Source organism: Amblyomma mixtum, chromosome 5 (assembly GCF_055824585.1).
Source record: "Amblyomma mixtum isolate Tamu chromosome 5, ASM5582458v1, whole genome shotgun sequence".
Classification (NCBI taxonomy): domain Eukaryota; kingdom Metazoa; phylum Arthropoda; class Arachnida; order Ixodida; family Ixodidae; genus Amblyomma; species Amblyomma mixtum.
Genome location: NC_143016.1, coordinates 92,249,917 through 92,263,362, shown reverse-complemented (window position 1 = coordinate 92,263,362; position 13,446 = coordinate 92,249,917).

Sequence of the window (13,446 nt, the reverse complement as noted above, 5' to 3'; positions counted from 1 at the left end):
GACGAGATACGAAGGCATGCAACGATCAGCTGTGCATTCTTCAGGCATAAAACAGAGGCAATTTTTGGACCTAGCATACGCTGGCAAGAGGACCCAGAATCGGCCCCTTTCTTCAGAACAGCATGCTTATTGCTTCCGGTATATGCACACTGCCCTCGCTAAGCGCGGCGAGGACACCGCACTCTCAACTTTTCTTCCTTTTCAATTGTTGTTTTACCGCGAACTCAGAAAATGCCGTTTATCTGTGCTTTCTTTTGTTCTGATTCTCGGCCGAGAGAAAAAAAGTCTCAGAGGTGCTTCCCGTCTTGGACGACCGCACAAAAAGCACGAGTCCACACAGATGGAACAAGCATGGTCGCATTTCTTCCTGCGAAAGGGAAAGCGACGTTAGGATTGAACGCTCATTCTGCCCCATTCTCGCGAAGGTGACAAGCGAAATGCAAAAGCGCGCCTTCGAAAATTGGAGCCGAACTGAATGCCTCGAAGTGAAATGCTCGTCCACATCGACGTTTACGGTCCTTGTGGAGGCCGTTTCGGGGCGGCAGTGAACCGCTGCCACTCCTCCTGTCTTTAGTTCCTGTCTTAAGGTGCTTTCGAAACAGCTGGGCGAGTGTATCTTTGCGCACTATTCCTTTGAAGACGCGCTGTTCGATATGAACGTGTATGAGCTCGAAGGTCTTTTTTTATCGCGAGGGAGTAAGAAAGGCTAGGGCTGGAGTCGTAGAGCCCTGTTAGCACCCCCGTTGCAGCAGCACTGTCGAATCTACCGGACCACTGTGGACTTCAGATATCCAAGAAAGAGTACCGTAAGCTTGTATGACCCATCTGTACGTTATGTCATGTGATCAGTATCCTTAAGTTCCTCAGAACACTTCATTTCATTTCATTTGTTCATATTGCCACCCCTGGTGAAGGGATGTTACAAGAGTGGATGTCCAAGCGCTGTACAAAAAGCAAAAAAGCCAATATTGAAACCACTACTAAATTTCGCGTAAAAAATCTCCGCCACTTATAAGAATAAAACACTGTCATAGGCATCAAGTGGAAGATCACTTTGTAGGTTATATAAAAATTCTATAATCGATTGAGATGTGACAATGAAGTTTCTCACTTGTTTCATTCTGCAGTGCTTGTGAGGAAAAAACTGAATTTAAAGTAATCGTTTTGGACAGCCCGGATTGGGATGTACAAACTATGACGATGCCATATTGTTGTCCTATTTTGATTTCAATGTTTTTTAATTATTTTCAGTTTATGGTTAGCAATCTGGAATTAAAACTTAAGCCTGTCACTTTTGATTGTGAAAACCAGTGCCACCTGGTCAGCAGGTTTACAAAAGGAAGTAGGTGAGTGGGTGCGCCAGTACCTATTGAACATGAGTCTTGCTCCGAGACAATGAATTCTTTCTATTATTTAACAATTGAAATACATGTGTGGATCTCAGACAATTTTTTCACTTTCGAGGATTGGACTGGTAAACTTTTATAAAGCAGTATTCTTATTTAAGAAGTTGCACTGTACATACTGCGCCTTATGCTCCACAGTGCTTTCAGGAACTTTATGGATATGATATTTATGTGTGAGTTTTAGCGCAAGTCACAAAAGAAGAACGCGCCTCGGATTTAAGGTTTTCCCAATATGCCCAGTGTTATCGTGTGTAAAGAAGACGGTGCACATCAGACACAAACACGATGAGGACGCTCTTCAGTAGCAGCAGCATTGCTTTCACCGCGTGTGTCTGTGCTCGACCTGGCTGACATCGTACTGTTTTTGCCATTGCTTCCGTGTCCACTTCCTTTCAATAAACCCCTGTCGTACATTTGGTGGATGTGCCGGTGCCAGCCATGGAACTCCACAGCCGTACTCTGCCGACGCCTGCGATACCTGATGACGTTCAGCACCAAGCCGTACAAGTGGGCTCAGCTGGTGTCTATTCCAGCTACATTCGCCAGCGGAACCCGGCCATCTTCAGCGCAATCGATGAGCAGGATGACGAAGATGGCTCAGGTCTTAAGAGCGGGTGTGCCTCTACAAGAAATGGGATGGTGCGCCAAAACTACAGAACGTTATTTTTTATTTCATCAGTGTGGCTAACCTGTGGTACCAGAACCACGAAGTCGACATCCGAACTTGTTCTGCCTTCAAGACGAACTTTTACGAAGTGGTTGGTCGTCCCGCTGTCAAGACAATCCGAGCCGAACAACGCTTGCGCGAACAGTCGCAGCAAGTCAGCGAAAGCCTCACAAGTTAAATCGTGATATCCTTGACTATATGCAAATGTGTAAACCTTCCACATGTTGGAGGCTGACAGACTAAACCTGAATGGCATCGACGACGCCGCTTTTCAGAAGCTATTAACGTGTGACTTGCGCACCGTTGTTGAAGTCGTCACCCTCTGCCAAAGCTTGGAAGAGCTGCGCAAGCAGAGGATCCTGACTCGTGAGAATCCCAGGCAGCTTGAGTCGCTTGCTGGGTGGACGCATGCAGCTGAAACTCGAGTTTCAGCCCGTGGGATCTGCATGACATTAAAGCGGCCTGCGGACTTAGCGATTTTACAGCAACAGCCTTAAGTCAGATGCCGAAGCTAATTTAGCGAATAGCCAATATGATGTTGTTTCCGAAATAAACCGGGGTCGTTTCGAAAATGTTGGCCATCCCACCCATTTAATTTGGCTCACCCCACCCTTTAAATTTGAACTTTATGGATCTAGACCTGAACCGATGTCCATGCCTGTTTCCATGTTCTCAATACGATGGTAATCTCCAATTATAACCGCGCCGCTTCTAAATTTGGCCGACCGCCAAAATTTGACCTTGTTTTGTTTAGACCAAAATCGATGTCCAGCCTAAATAAGCACGGAGATCACCATGGTAATCTGGAATTTTGACCCGGGTCATTCCGAAAATTCGGCCCCCCCACACCCCGAAATTTTACCTTCGACTGTGACCAAATCATGTCCAGCCTAACCTGACTCCAATCAGTCCATTGGTTTCACCTTTTTTTGACTTTTGAGAGACCTTGACATTTCAACGGAATCGAAGGCATGTCATTTAACGCTATCGCGGGATAGACTAGCAATAACAGTTATCGTTTGACCATTCAGTATAATACCCCTGTCACACGGGCATTTCGAAGGCCCTCGAATCGATAGTCTATCGACTCGAAGGCGATCGAGCGCTGCTACACGGACAGTTTGAATGGCCATCGAGTCAATAGTCTATCGAGTCGACGGAGCAGCCCGGAACTCTATCGAGATTTCGAGGGCCTTCGAGCGTTGCCCAAGGTTGCTAGCATTGCTTCGAACGACAACAAACATGGCGACGCCCTTCAAAGCCGGACCCCTCGCTTCGGGCGGAATTCTCGTTGTTGCTGCGTTTTTCTGTCCGTTCACTGGTCATAAATGGGGCACCGGTCTTTCGCTTCGTCTCATCTTGCCTACAAGAAAACGTATAAGTGATAAATTTGCTTTATTTTTTATTTAGAGTGACGATTCTGCCGTTGCTAGGCCTAAGAGAGTCGGTTTGTTGACAGTAATGGTTCCCGTTTTCACCACCAGATGGCGCCACTAGAGGCTGAGTTTATTTTTGCGTCTCTGCTAGCATACGCTGAACTAAATGTGGAATGCGCCTGCGTTTAGCGTACGTAAGCGTGCATACGCTCGTGGTACGTAGACAGCATAAATTTATGCTCTTTTCTCACTGTATCTGTGTGCGCCGCGAGCGGTGACGTGGTGCGCACAGCGAGAAGCAGCAGCGGCGCGGCCGTTCCAACTCGCCCAGGCGTCAACAGATGAGAACAGGTCCTAGTTTTTGCGGCGAGCGAATCCGCTTCGCTTGCCGGATTTTTGAACAAGTGTGAACGCGCCTTATGACTGCAAGAAAGTGTATTTCAACATTTAGTTAAGTTTCGTCAATATATTTTTGTTATTTGCGCGAAACCGAACGTAGCGATTGTGGCGCCACACGAGCTTGGCGTAAGACGCGAGAACCATTTCAATGGCCATTGAGATTTGCCGTGTAGCAGCTCCACAACTGCCTCGAGTTCGATGGCGATCGAAAATCTCGGTGGCCCTCGACTCGATGGCCATTGAAACTGGCCGTGTGACAGGGGTATAAGTTAGTTAAACCATTGCTAGTTTTCGGTTTCCAACCCATTTTTCTCCCCTACCACATTGCGCTTTGGCGAATGTCTCGGGAGTGTTCAACCCATCGCGTCTGTAGCATCCGCAAGGAGACTAACAATACACCGCACCTTGCTTGAACGCGCTCGCCCACCTTCTGCGCCAGATTACTCTGCCAGCGAAGTTTTCCTTGCTTCTCTGAGGCCAATTGTTCCCCCGCGGCAATAGACACAGCTTCACACCTTCCATCAGTTGCGCTCTGAATTCTTTCGACTCGCACTAACGTTCCTCCGGCCGAACTTCCACTGTCACCCATCGCATCAACACTGGTGCCCACGCGACTCTGAAGCAGCGCCCCTATCCAGTGTCTGGCACCGAGCGCCAGGCTATTGCAGAGCAAGTCGAGTAAGTGCTTCAAAACGGTGTCATTCAGCCGTCACGCAGCCTTTGAGCATTGCCTGTTGTGCTTGTGAAAATGAAAGAAGGATCCAAAAGCTTCTGTGTTAATTACCGCCTCCTTAATACGATCACACGCAAGGACGCTTATCCGCTCCCGTGCGTAGACGACGCTCTGAGCTGTTTGAAAAGGGCAGAGCTCTCCTTTCCTCTGTTTCGCTCCGGGGACTGGCAGGTACCCATGAAAGCGGCCGATCACTCCAAGAGAGCTCTTGTGACTCCTGACGGCTTGTACGAATTTATTGTAATTCCTTTCCCTTTCTGCCTTTGTAATGCTTCTGCGACCTTCGTTACCATTTTGCGGCGACTTAAGTGGAAGATGTACCTACGCTACTTCGATGACGCTCTCAACTTTTCCTCCGACTTTGACACCAATTTATGCCGCCTGAAGTACGTCCTGACTTCCCTCTCTGACGGCGCCCTGCTACTCAACTTGAAAAAAGGCCGTTTTGCTGCCTGTCAGCTGACCACTTTAGGCCATGTTGAGTCCAAGGAAGGCTTTTGTCCCTACCGGGCCAAACTTCGTGCAGTGGTTGCCTTTCCCATATATTCCTCCATCAAAGACCTGCGCAGTTTCCTAGATATTTGCCCTTACTTTCACCGGTCTATTCGCAAATTTACATTCATTGCTGGCTTTTAAGACAACTTCACCCCAGTAGTTCTGATTTATCGCAGTGGCCGCGAGAGTGCGACGCTACTACAACACCTTGCGCCGCCTGCTCGTGGCGCCGGCCAAACTGCGCCATTTCAACTGTACCGCTCCTACTTAGGTCCACATGGACGCCAGTAGTGTTGGATTCGCCTAGCTTATATCTAGCTCCGATGAATACGTCGTTGCTTACGCAAGACGCGCAGTTACGAAGGTGGAATCAAATTACTCTCTCAGTGAAAAGAGTGTTTGGCCTTCGTATGCACCCTCACCTTTATGGCCGCTCTTTGGACGTTGTGACGGACCCCTGTATGCTTCCTTCGTTTTCCACCTTGAAAGTTCCATCCGGCAGCCTTGCCAGGTGGGCTCTTCGTTTGCAGGATTATGACATCCACGTAGTCTATCGCTCCGGTCTGAAGCATGAAGACTCTGATCTCCTGTCCCGCTGCCCACTTCCAGGTGAGATCGGCAGCCTTTCCACCTCTGACGCCTGCCAGCCGTCGCCTCACATAAGCGACATGCCCTCAGCCGAACGTACCGACCCTTGGATCGCTCCTCCTCTAGACTTCCTCTCCAGCTCCACGGCTGCTTCTCCGTCACGTGCTCACCGCCGTCATGCTTCCCACTTAGCGATTAGTAATCATCTCCTCTATTGCAGCAACTACAGCTCAGACGGCTGCAAGTGGTTGCTTGTTATTTCTCGCGACTTCCGCATGCAAATATGCGCCTATTTTCACATTGACCCTCAATGCGGTCACACGGGAGTTTTAGAGACATGCAGCCGCATCCGGCTGCGGTACTATTGGCGCGGCCTGTACGCCTTAGTAGCTAAATACGTACGCTCCTGCTTCGCCTGTATCCTCGTCGTTCTGTCGTCTCCTCATCGTTCTGCTGGAGAGTTGCAGCGCTCCTTTGACCAACACGCCCTTTTGGCCGCATCCGCACTGATTTATACGGCCCGCTTCCATACATTGCGGCCGGAAAGCGTTCAGCAATCGCTACGGTTGATCATCTGATGAGGTATGCAGAAACCGCCGCCCCTCGGCTGCTACAGCAACAGACGTCGTCTCCTTCTTTTTGCAGCGCTGCGTCCTTCGTCACGGTGCACCTCTTGAACTGCTCAGCGAGCGAGGTCGCGCCAACTTGTCCTATGTTGTCGAATCCCTGCTCACCTAGTGCAACATAATTCATCGAAATATTTCCGCCTATCATCCGCAGACCAACGGCCACCCGAGCTACTTAACCGCACCTTTGCGTATATACTTCGCCGGCATAAGGTTCTCGTTTTTCCTTATGTGACTTATGCATGCAATACCACTGTGCAGTCCGCTACCAGCTTCTCTCTCTCGCTTCTTTACGGCCGTCATCCGTCTGCTGCAATAGACACCTTTCTCCCTTACCAACCTGACGTCTCCGAATATGCCCTAGCTTCTGATGCCTCGAAACGCGCAGAAGACTGTCGTCAAATGGCCCGCTCACTCACGACTGACACCAGTATCCCAAATATTCCGCCACGAGAACACTCAGGCCACACCGAACATCTCTTGTGGCACCCTAAAGTGGCTCTGGATGCCGTCAAGTACTCCAGGATAGTCATCGAAATTTCTTGCCTAGTATCACGTCCCCTACCACGTCCTGTACCGCACATCTCTTGTTAACTACGTCGTCGAATCCCTCACACCGTCTCCCGATCTCCGCCGCTGCGGGCGCGAGACAGATCATGTCCAGCGCCTCAAGTCTTACTACAACTCCGCCATTTACCGTCGCCGTAAGTCGCCCCAATGGCACCTCTTCTCCCCGGGGGTGATCGTAAAAAAGACGCACATTCGTGACAAAGACGAAGATGAACCCAGGCTTCAGCACCATTAATATCGCCGCGTGCGTCTGTGCTTGACCTGGCTGACCTCGTACAAGGTTTTTGAAAATGCTCCTGTCGTCGCATTTTCTTCCCAGTCATACCTGTGCGCGCCATCCGCTTTATAACATCTTCCTATTCAAGAAAAACCAGCATCACTGCACTGAAACAGTCCGTCTCCATTCCATCGCTCGTGTCACGCCGCATCATATCTCGCCTCTGTCTTCTGCATCATTTCTATTATCATCCGCGCTCACGCCACGCAAAACTAGAACCCCCCCATAGGACGTCTAGCCGCTTGAACCATAATCATAGCATCGCTCGCATCAACTGTCGCACGTTAGCACTCAGTTCTTCTTTTTTCCCGCACGCAATAGCTCTATGGAATGCCCTGCCAAACACCATTGTATCATGCACTAATCGCAAATCATTCCGTGAAATGCTAAAGGACCATTTTTCGTGAGAGCAATCTTTTCAGTTATATGTTGTGCTTAATACAGACAAGTGTCCTTGCTTTTTTTCATTCCTTAGCCTTTGTTTACTCATGTGATAATTTTTTTTTTACTTGTTACATATTGTATAACCTTTTCGACGCCCCTTACCTGCTTTACATTTCTATTCCTTTTCACTGTTCTTCTTTTTTTTTTCTCTCTTTCTTTGTAGTGTTCTTGTCATGTTGGTACAAATCTTGAGTTTGCTCCCCCCTTATGTAATGCCCTCGGGCCTTTAAGGGAAAATAAATGAAATGAATTTTTCTAACATTTGCAGCAAGGGCGCAAGACGCATTGCTCACATACAAACACACAATCGAGAACAAAACTGATAGAGCTAAATTGTGTAAACTACTCTGAAGTGTCAAATATCATTAAGCACACTTAAACAAAATTTACAAGGAAACAGTTACCATTATGTGTTAGCAATGCTACAGCGTTAGCCGCTCTTGATGCCTTTACCGGAAGGGATGGCACTTCCAATCTGCTGACGTCAGTTCCCTCCAGTCAATTGGAATGCTGCCTACAGCGGCACCTGCGGCACCTGCCTACAGCAGGTGCCGCAGAATGCGGAATGCGGAATGCTGCGGAATGCGGCACCTGCCTACAGCAAATAGGTTTCTGGCGGAAAAAAAAAAGATTCCATGCTTCATGGCGTTACACTAATTTAAGCACCCCTTCCGACTGTTGCTCTCTGTACATCATTTTCTTTTTCCGAAAGTGCTTGACTATGCTATTGGGAACGCATACAGAAAAAACGAGAGACGGCAGATGAACGGGACAAGCGTTTGCCCTGTACTTCTGCTGTCCCTCGTATTTTATGTCGCGCTACATGCATTCCCAAAAGCAAAATGAACAAAGTCGCTCAGCAGAAAGCATTACTATTCAATTTAACACGTTAAAAAAGCGCATGCAGGCATTAATCCAAAAGTGCACGGATGTTTCAGGTTTATAATGTGCATGGGTGTGCCTGCGCACACTTAATTTTAGTCTTGAAATAACGGCAAGCAAGGCGTACACAAAGCGTTTGCCTAATATGAACAAAATCGATCTGATTTTTAGAGCGCAGCTCTTTGGCGTCCGTTCCTGGGTTTCGCGTCGTCGTCGGCGTCGGCGTCGGCCTCGTAACCAGTTCCGCCCCCAATGTCACGCTTTTCAATTGGTCGAAATGCTCGTGACGTCACAGTGCGCGAATTTCAAATGGGGCCAATTGTACTTTGGCTAGTAACCATGCAACCAATCAAAGGGATCGTATAGTGATGCTGCAACTAAGATGGACTGAGTTTAGTTAATTGCTTAATTAATCAATTAGCCTAATTAATATAGAGGAGAATGAAGAGGTCAGAAGAAAAGAAAAGAAAGACGCGCGCCGCAGCGACAACAGCGTCCGCGGAAGGAGACGCTGCTGAAAAAAACAGATAAGTACGAAGCCGCGTTCCCTCCACCACCACGCACTTCCCCACTCAGTTGTTGTTGTTGTTGTTGTTGTTGTTGTGACTGAGAGAAGGATGAAAAGGAAATTGCACGGGCCTGCTACTGGCTCTAGCCAAGCCACCACCGCTGCCAACGTGCAGATAGAGGAGAGGTAAGAGATCAGAGGAAAGAGAAAAAGGCAAGAAAAGACGCGCGTCGCAGCAACAACTGCGTCCGCCGGAGCGGACGCTGTTGAAAAAATCAGATAAGCGGCCGAAGCCGCGCTCGCCGAAGCGAGATCAGATACTCCGTAAAACGTTGCTCGTTTCATATACGTTGTGTCGAACATCCTAGACAGTTCCAACAATTGACAGGTTAATGACAGAACACGATGGATAGAAATGCAAGAATATAAATATGAAATAGCCTAATTAACCTTTCTAGTTAGACCGCATAAATCAATAAAACCGAGAACGAAATTGGTCGAGTTGGGGAATCGAACCAGGGTCTCCGGAGTGCGATACGAGCACGCTAGCCACTCCGTAATGCAAGCTGAATGGTTTGGAATGAACAAAGGCGCGTCTAGCTAATACGGCGTCTTCGTTCACTCCCATCTTCCCCCTTTCCCTTACGGCGAGGTGCAGGTGTCCACCCAGATATGCGAGAGAGATACATTTCCTTTCCTCAAAAAATAAATTTACCGTCCAGCAAGGCGTACAACCGAATTGGCGATGGCGTTCTTTGGACTCCCTGGCAGCGTTGCAAGACGCTGTCGCGTTCCACTCTTACAGGCGAAGCTTAACATGTTAACCACACATCAGTAACACACGCAGACAGCCAATGGACGCGTCATTCGCTGGCAGCACTTGATTCATCATTCACAACCACATTCTTAACGTACGCTCCCTTGCCGCACATGCCAAGGACGTACACCACGATCACATTCTGCGCCATTCCTCTGTACTTTGCTTTGCTGAAACCTGGATGGATCCCGAAGAGCCTCTCGAAATCATAGATTTCCTATACTGCTGTGGTGCTCGCAGAGACCCCAACAGAGCGGCGGGAGTCGCTATCTACTTGCGCACAGGTCTCTCTGCAATACCAGTCGAAATGTTTGGCACGTCACATGAAGTTGGCGAACTGTGCGCCGCAAAGTTGCCCAACGGCTTGCTGGTAGTAGCTGCCTACTTCGCCCCTACCGCACTCACGAAAGACGTCGTGCACTTCCTGCAACTCGCATTAACCGTCCATCGATCCACACCGATGTTAGTAGTGGGGGACTTTAATGTTGACATAAAGACAAACAGCAATTTCCTAACACTTATGCGGGAGAACATCCCGTTCCTCTCGCTCGTAACGCGTCCCACGGCTGTGACAACCTCGCGAGGCACTTGTATAGATCTCGTCTTTGAGAATCAAGCATTGGTGTACCAACTCGAACATATATCAGTCTATTTCTCCGACCACAAAGCTTCCTTCATGACTGTCAAGAACTGTTAGTGGAGTCTTTGTTAAAGGAATACGTGTGAAAAATAAAAAAAAAATTCTGTGATAGCGCATACATGTGTTGCTCGATTTCTTTGCCTCAATCTATCGAAAAGGTGAAACAGCTTATTTGCTGCGCTCAAATTTCGCATTAGGAAGTAACGTAATCGTCGGTAATTTTTTTTGTTAAGGTATACCAAGCAGCCTGACCTCCGCATTTGTGGTTACCATTTGCGTTAGTGATTCGCAGTATTTCCCAGTCGAATTTTATTCTCGCTTTGGGGCAGGTTCATTCCAATCGCAGATCGCTGTCGCCCATCGCGTGCTTCACTTATCGAAGGACCAAGGTCACTACGTCGCAGTGGAGGTAGAGAATTTTGTGTTTTTGGGATATTAAAGCAAACTCTACATATTGTGGCCTATAAAATGCGTGACGTCATGTTGGAGAAGTTATTTGTCAATAAGCATCATACCAGTGCAAATAAAAAGTATTGCATTCAATCTCTCGTAGTGACTATACTTAAAAGAACACTAAGGACAGCTGCATTCAAATTTTGTTTTCCTCAAAAATCGATTAAACGACTATTGCTGGCTCCGCTGATATTTATTCGGCAGCAAAGCATTTACTGCCGAGAAAATGAGGCTAAGAACGGGAGCGTTTCATTTTCTTTTCCGCCACTTGATCCAAGCCTCTGAGTTGAGAACTGTTTGGAAAAAGTTAGTGGTGCAGCCAGACCTGAGGGATACGCTACAGGAAAACTCCCTTGGCGTTAGAACACGATGGTTGCGAAAAAGGCTCGCAGTGGCGACTGTAATGTTTTTATTTTGTCACCTTTTCTGGCTCATGAAATCTTCATTTTCTTTAGAACTGGCGTCTTTGTCGTCTGTGGATAAAGGGTGCAGCTTCATTTTGTTCTCAGTGACTCACCATGAGGTGCCCTGCCACTGCGGCGCATAGCGCATTTTGGGACGCTTGTTACGTGTACGCGTCGCCCAAGCAGCGCGCTCGGGCTCCCTCCTGGATTTCACGGCTTAACGTGCCGCGAATGCCAGCAGCTTTTTTTCTTTTTTTTTTCAGGCCAGCATCGCGCTGGGCTTCTCACAAGCCCTCATAATAGCAATTAGATAACATGATCGTCAGCCATGACAAATCTCTCGCTGATGCACTGAAAAATTACGAAAGGGTGCGAATTCAAAACGCTGTGAAGAAGTATGAAGGCATTTTTGATGTCATAAACCAAATATGGGTGAGTGAAAACCAAAAACAAAACAGTGTAAAACCACTGTCCCAAATAACACGCGGATCCATCGAGATTCATACAGGCACTCGTAAATAGGCAGAGGAGATGCCAACAAACAATTGGACGCACTTTTCTGCAAGGTTTTTGTGAGTCGTTCTTTCTACCCCTCCACTTTGAACCGGTCATCCCAGCGGAAATGAAGGTGAAAGATTCGGATTCCTGCGCACTGACTACCGTGGACTTAATTTTAGTGGTCCCACAGTTCTCTCAAAAAGGGCGTTCTCTCAAAAAGCAACAAAAATCTGCCTTTTGATGCTAAGACATCAAATGCCAATAATTAGGAGCTGCACAACATTATACAACGCAGATTACCGGCCCTCATTCATATATGGCTAGAGTTTGGCTTGTAAATTGAGAGCGCCTGCACGCTCAGTGTAATGGGAGGTGATGACAGGCACGATTTCTGTAATGTCTGCGCGTAAAGTGAGAATGGCCGGGTATAGGCAAAGTTTCGAGCTAACGTCTCGTCGAAAAATACTACGTTAAATCACTGCTGGAAGCTAATGCCAGCCTTCTGCTGGCATTAGCGTCCAGCAAAGAGAACTTCCTCGTGAAGCTGCCGCAACATTTTCTTTCAAAGCGTTTGAGTTAGCCGAAATGTGTGTTTAGATACTTAGTACCAGGTGGCCAGTTGTAGAATGATTCCGCCATTAGGGCTTAGTATGTAACTGACAAAGACAAAGATTACCTTTTGAGGGGCTCCGGGAATGATTGGGCATGCATTCCTCTGCTCGGTTCAGATATTGTAGTCAAATGTCTCTCTATAGCTCTTTTCCAACGGCTGGCCTCGATCACTAATGCTAAGAAAGCCCAGGTAAGATATTATATATATATATATATATATATATATATAGATTAATATATATAATATAGATTAATTATAATATAGATTATATATATATATATATATATATATATATATATATATATATATATATATAGATAATCTATATTAGATATTTTAGATATAACAGATGTCCCAGGGGAAAGCATGCGAGGTTCAAAAAAGGCGGAGTGTCATAGGTGAGTGAAACCATTTGAGGATAGTTGTGAGTTTTTATTTTTTCTTTCACGAAGCTTATATAATTACTAAATGCTTATTGGTAGCTTTTTACTTATTCTTGTCAAGAAAAAACTGTCGATGCGAAAGCTGCAGACCACCTAGGAAAACAGCGAGCTGAAATGTTTGCACTGAGGAGCCATTACGTAAACTCGTTTCAGCACTAAAAAGAAATACCGCAACATGCAAAAGCTACCTCGAGACGGCAGTGCTTCTTGAGCGTCCCATGAAGCATCTAGAACGACAAAATCTGTTTGCCTCTAGAGCGTTATCCTCAGCAAGGCTTTACGTGTACAATGGCCGAGAGATATGCGCCAGCAGCGGTTACATGGTTGCTTTGGTTATTGGATTTCTTTTAATGGTAATGAATAAGCTGGCATAAGTAATAGCAAGGCCTGAACATTTCAGATGGCTTTTTTGAAAAGAATGTACAACTTACGAATTTACAGCTTATTTCAGATGGCAATGTTAGTCTTCAGAAGTGAATTAATTTTTGACAACGAAAACAACATTGGGCACTTGGCCATGCGACTTTTAACATGTCTTCACGGGGCTACGACAGTTCCCCTTCTCTAAAACTTTGCCTACTTTTACCTGGGACGCCCCGTATATTGC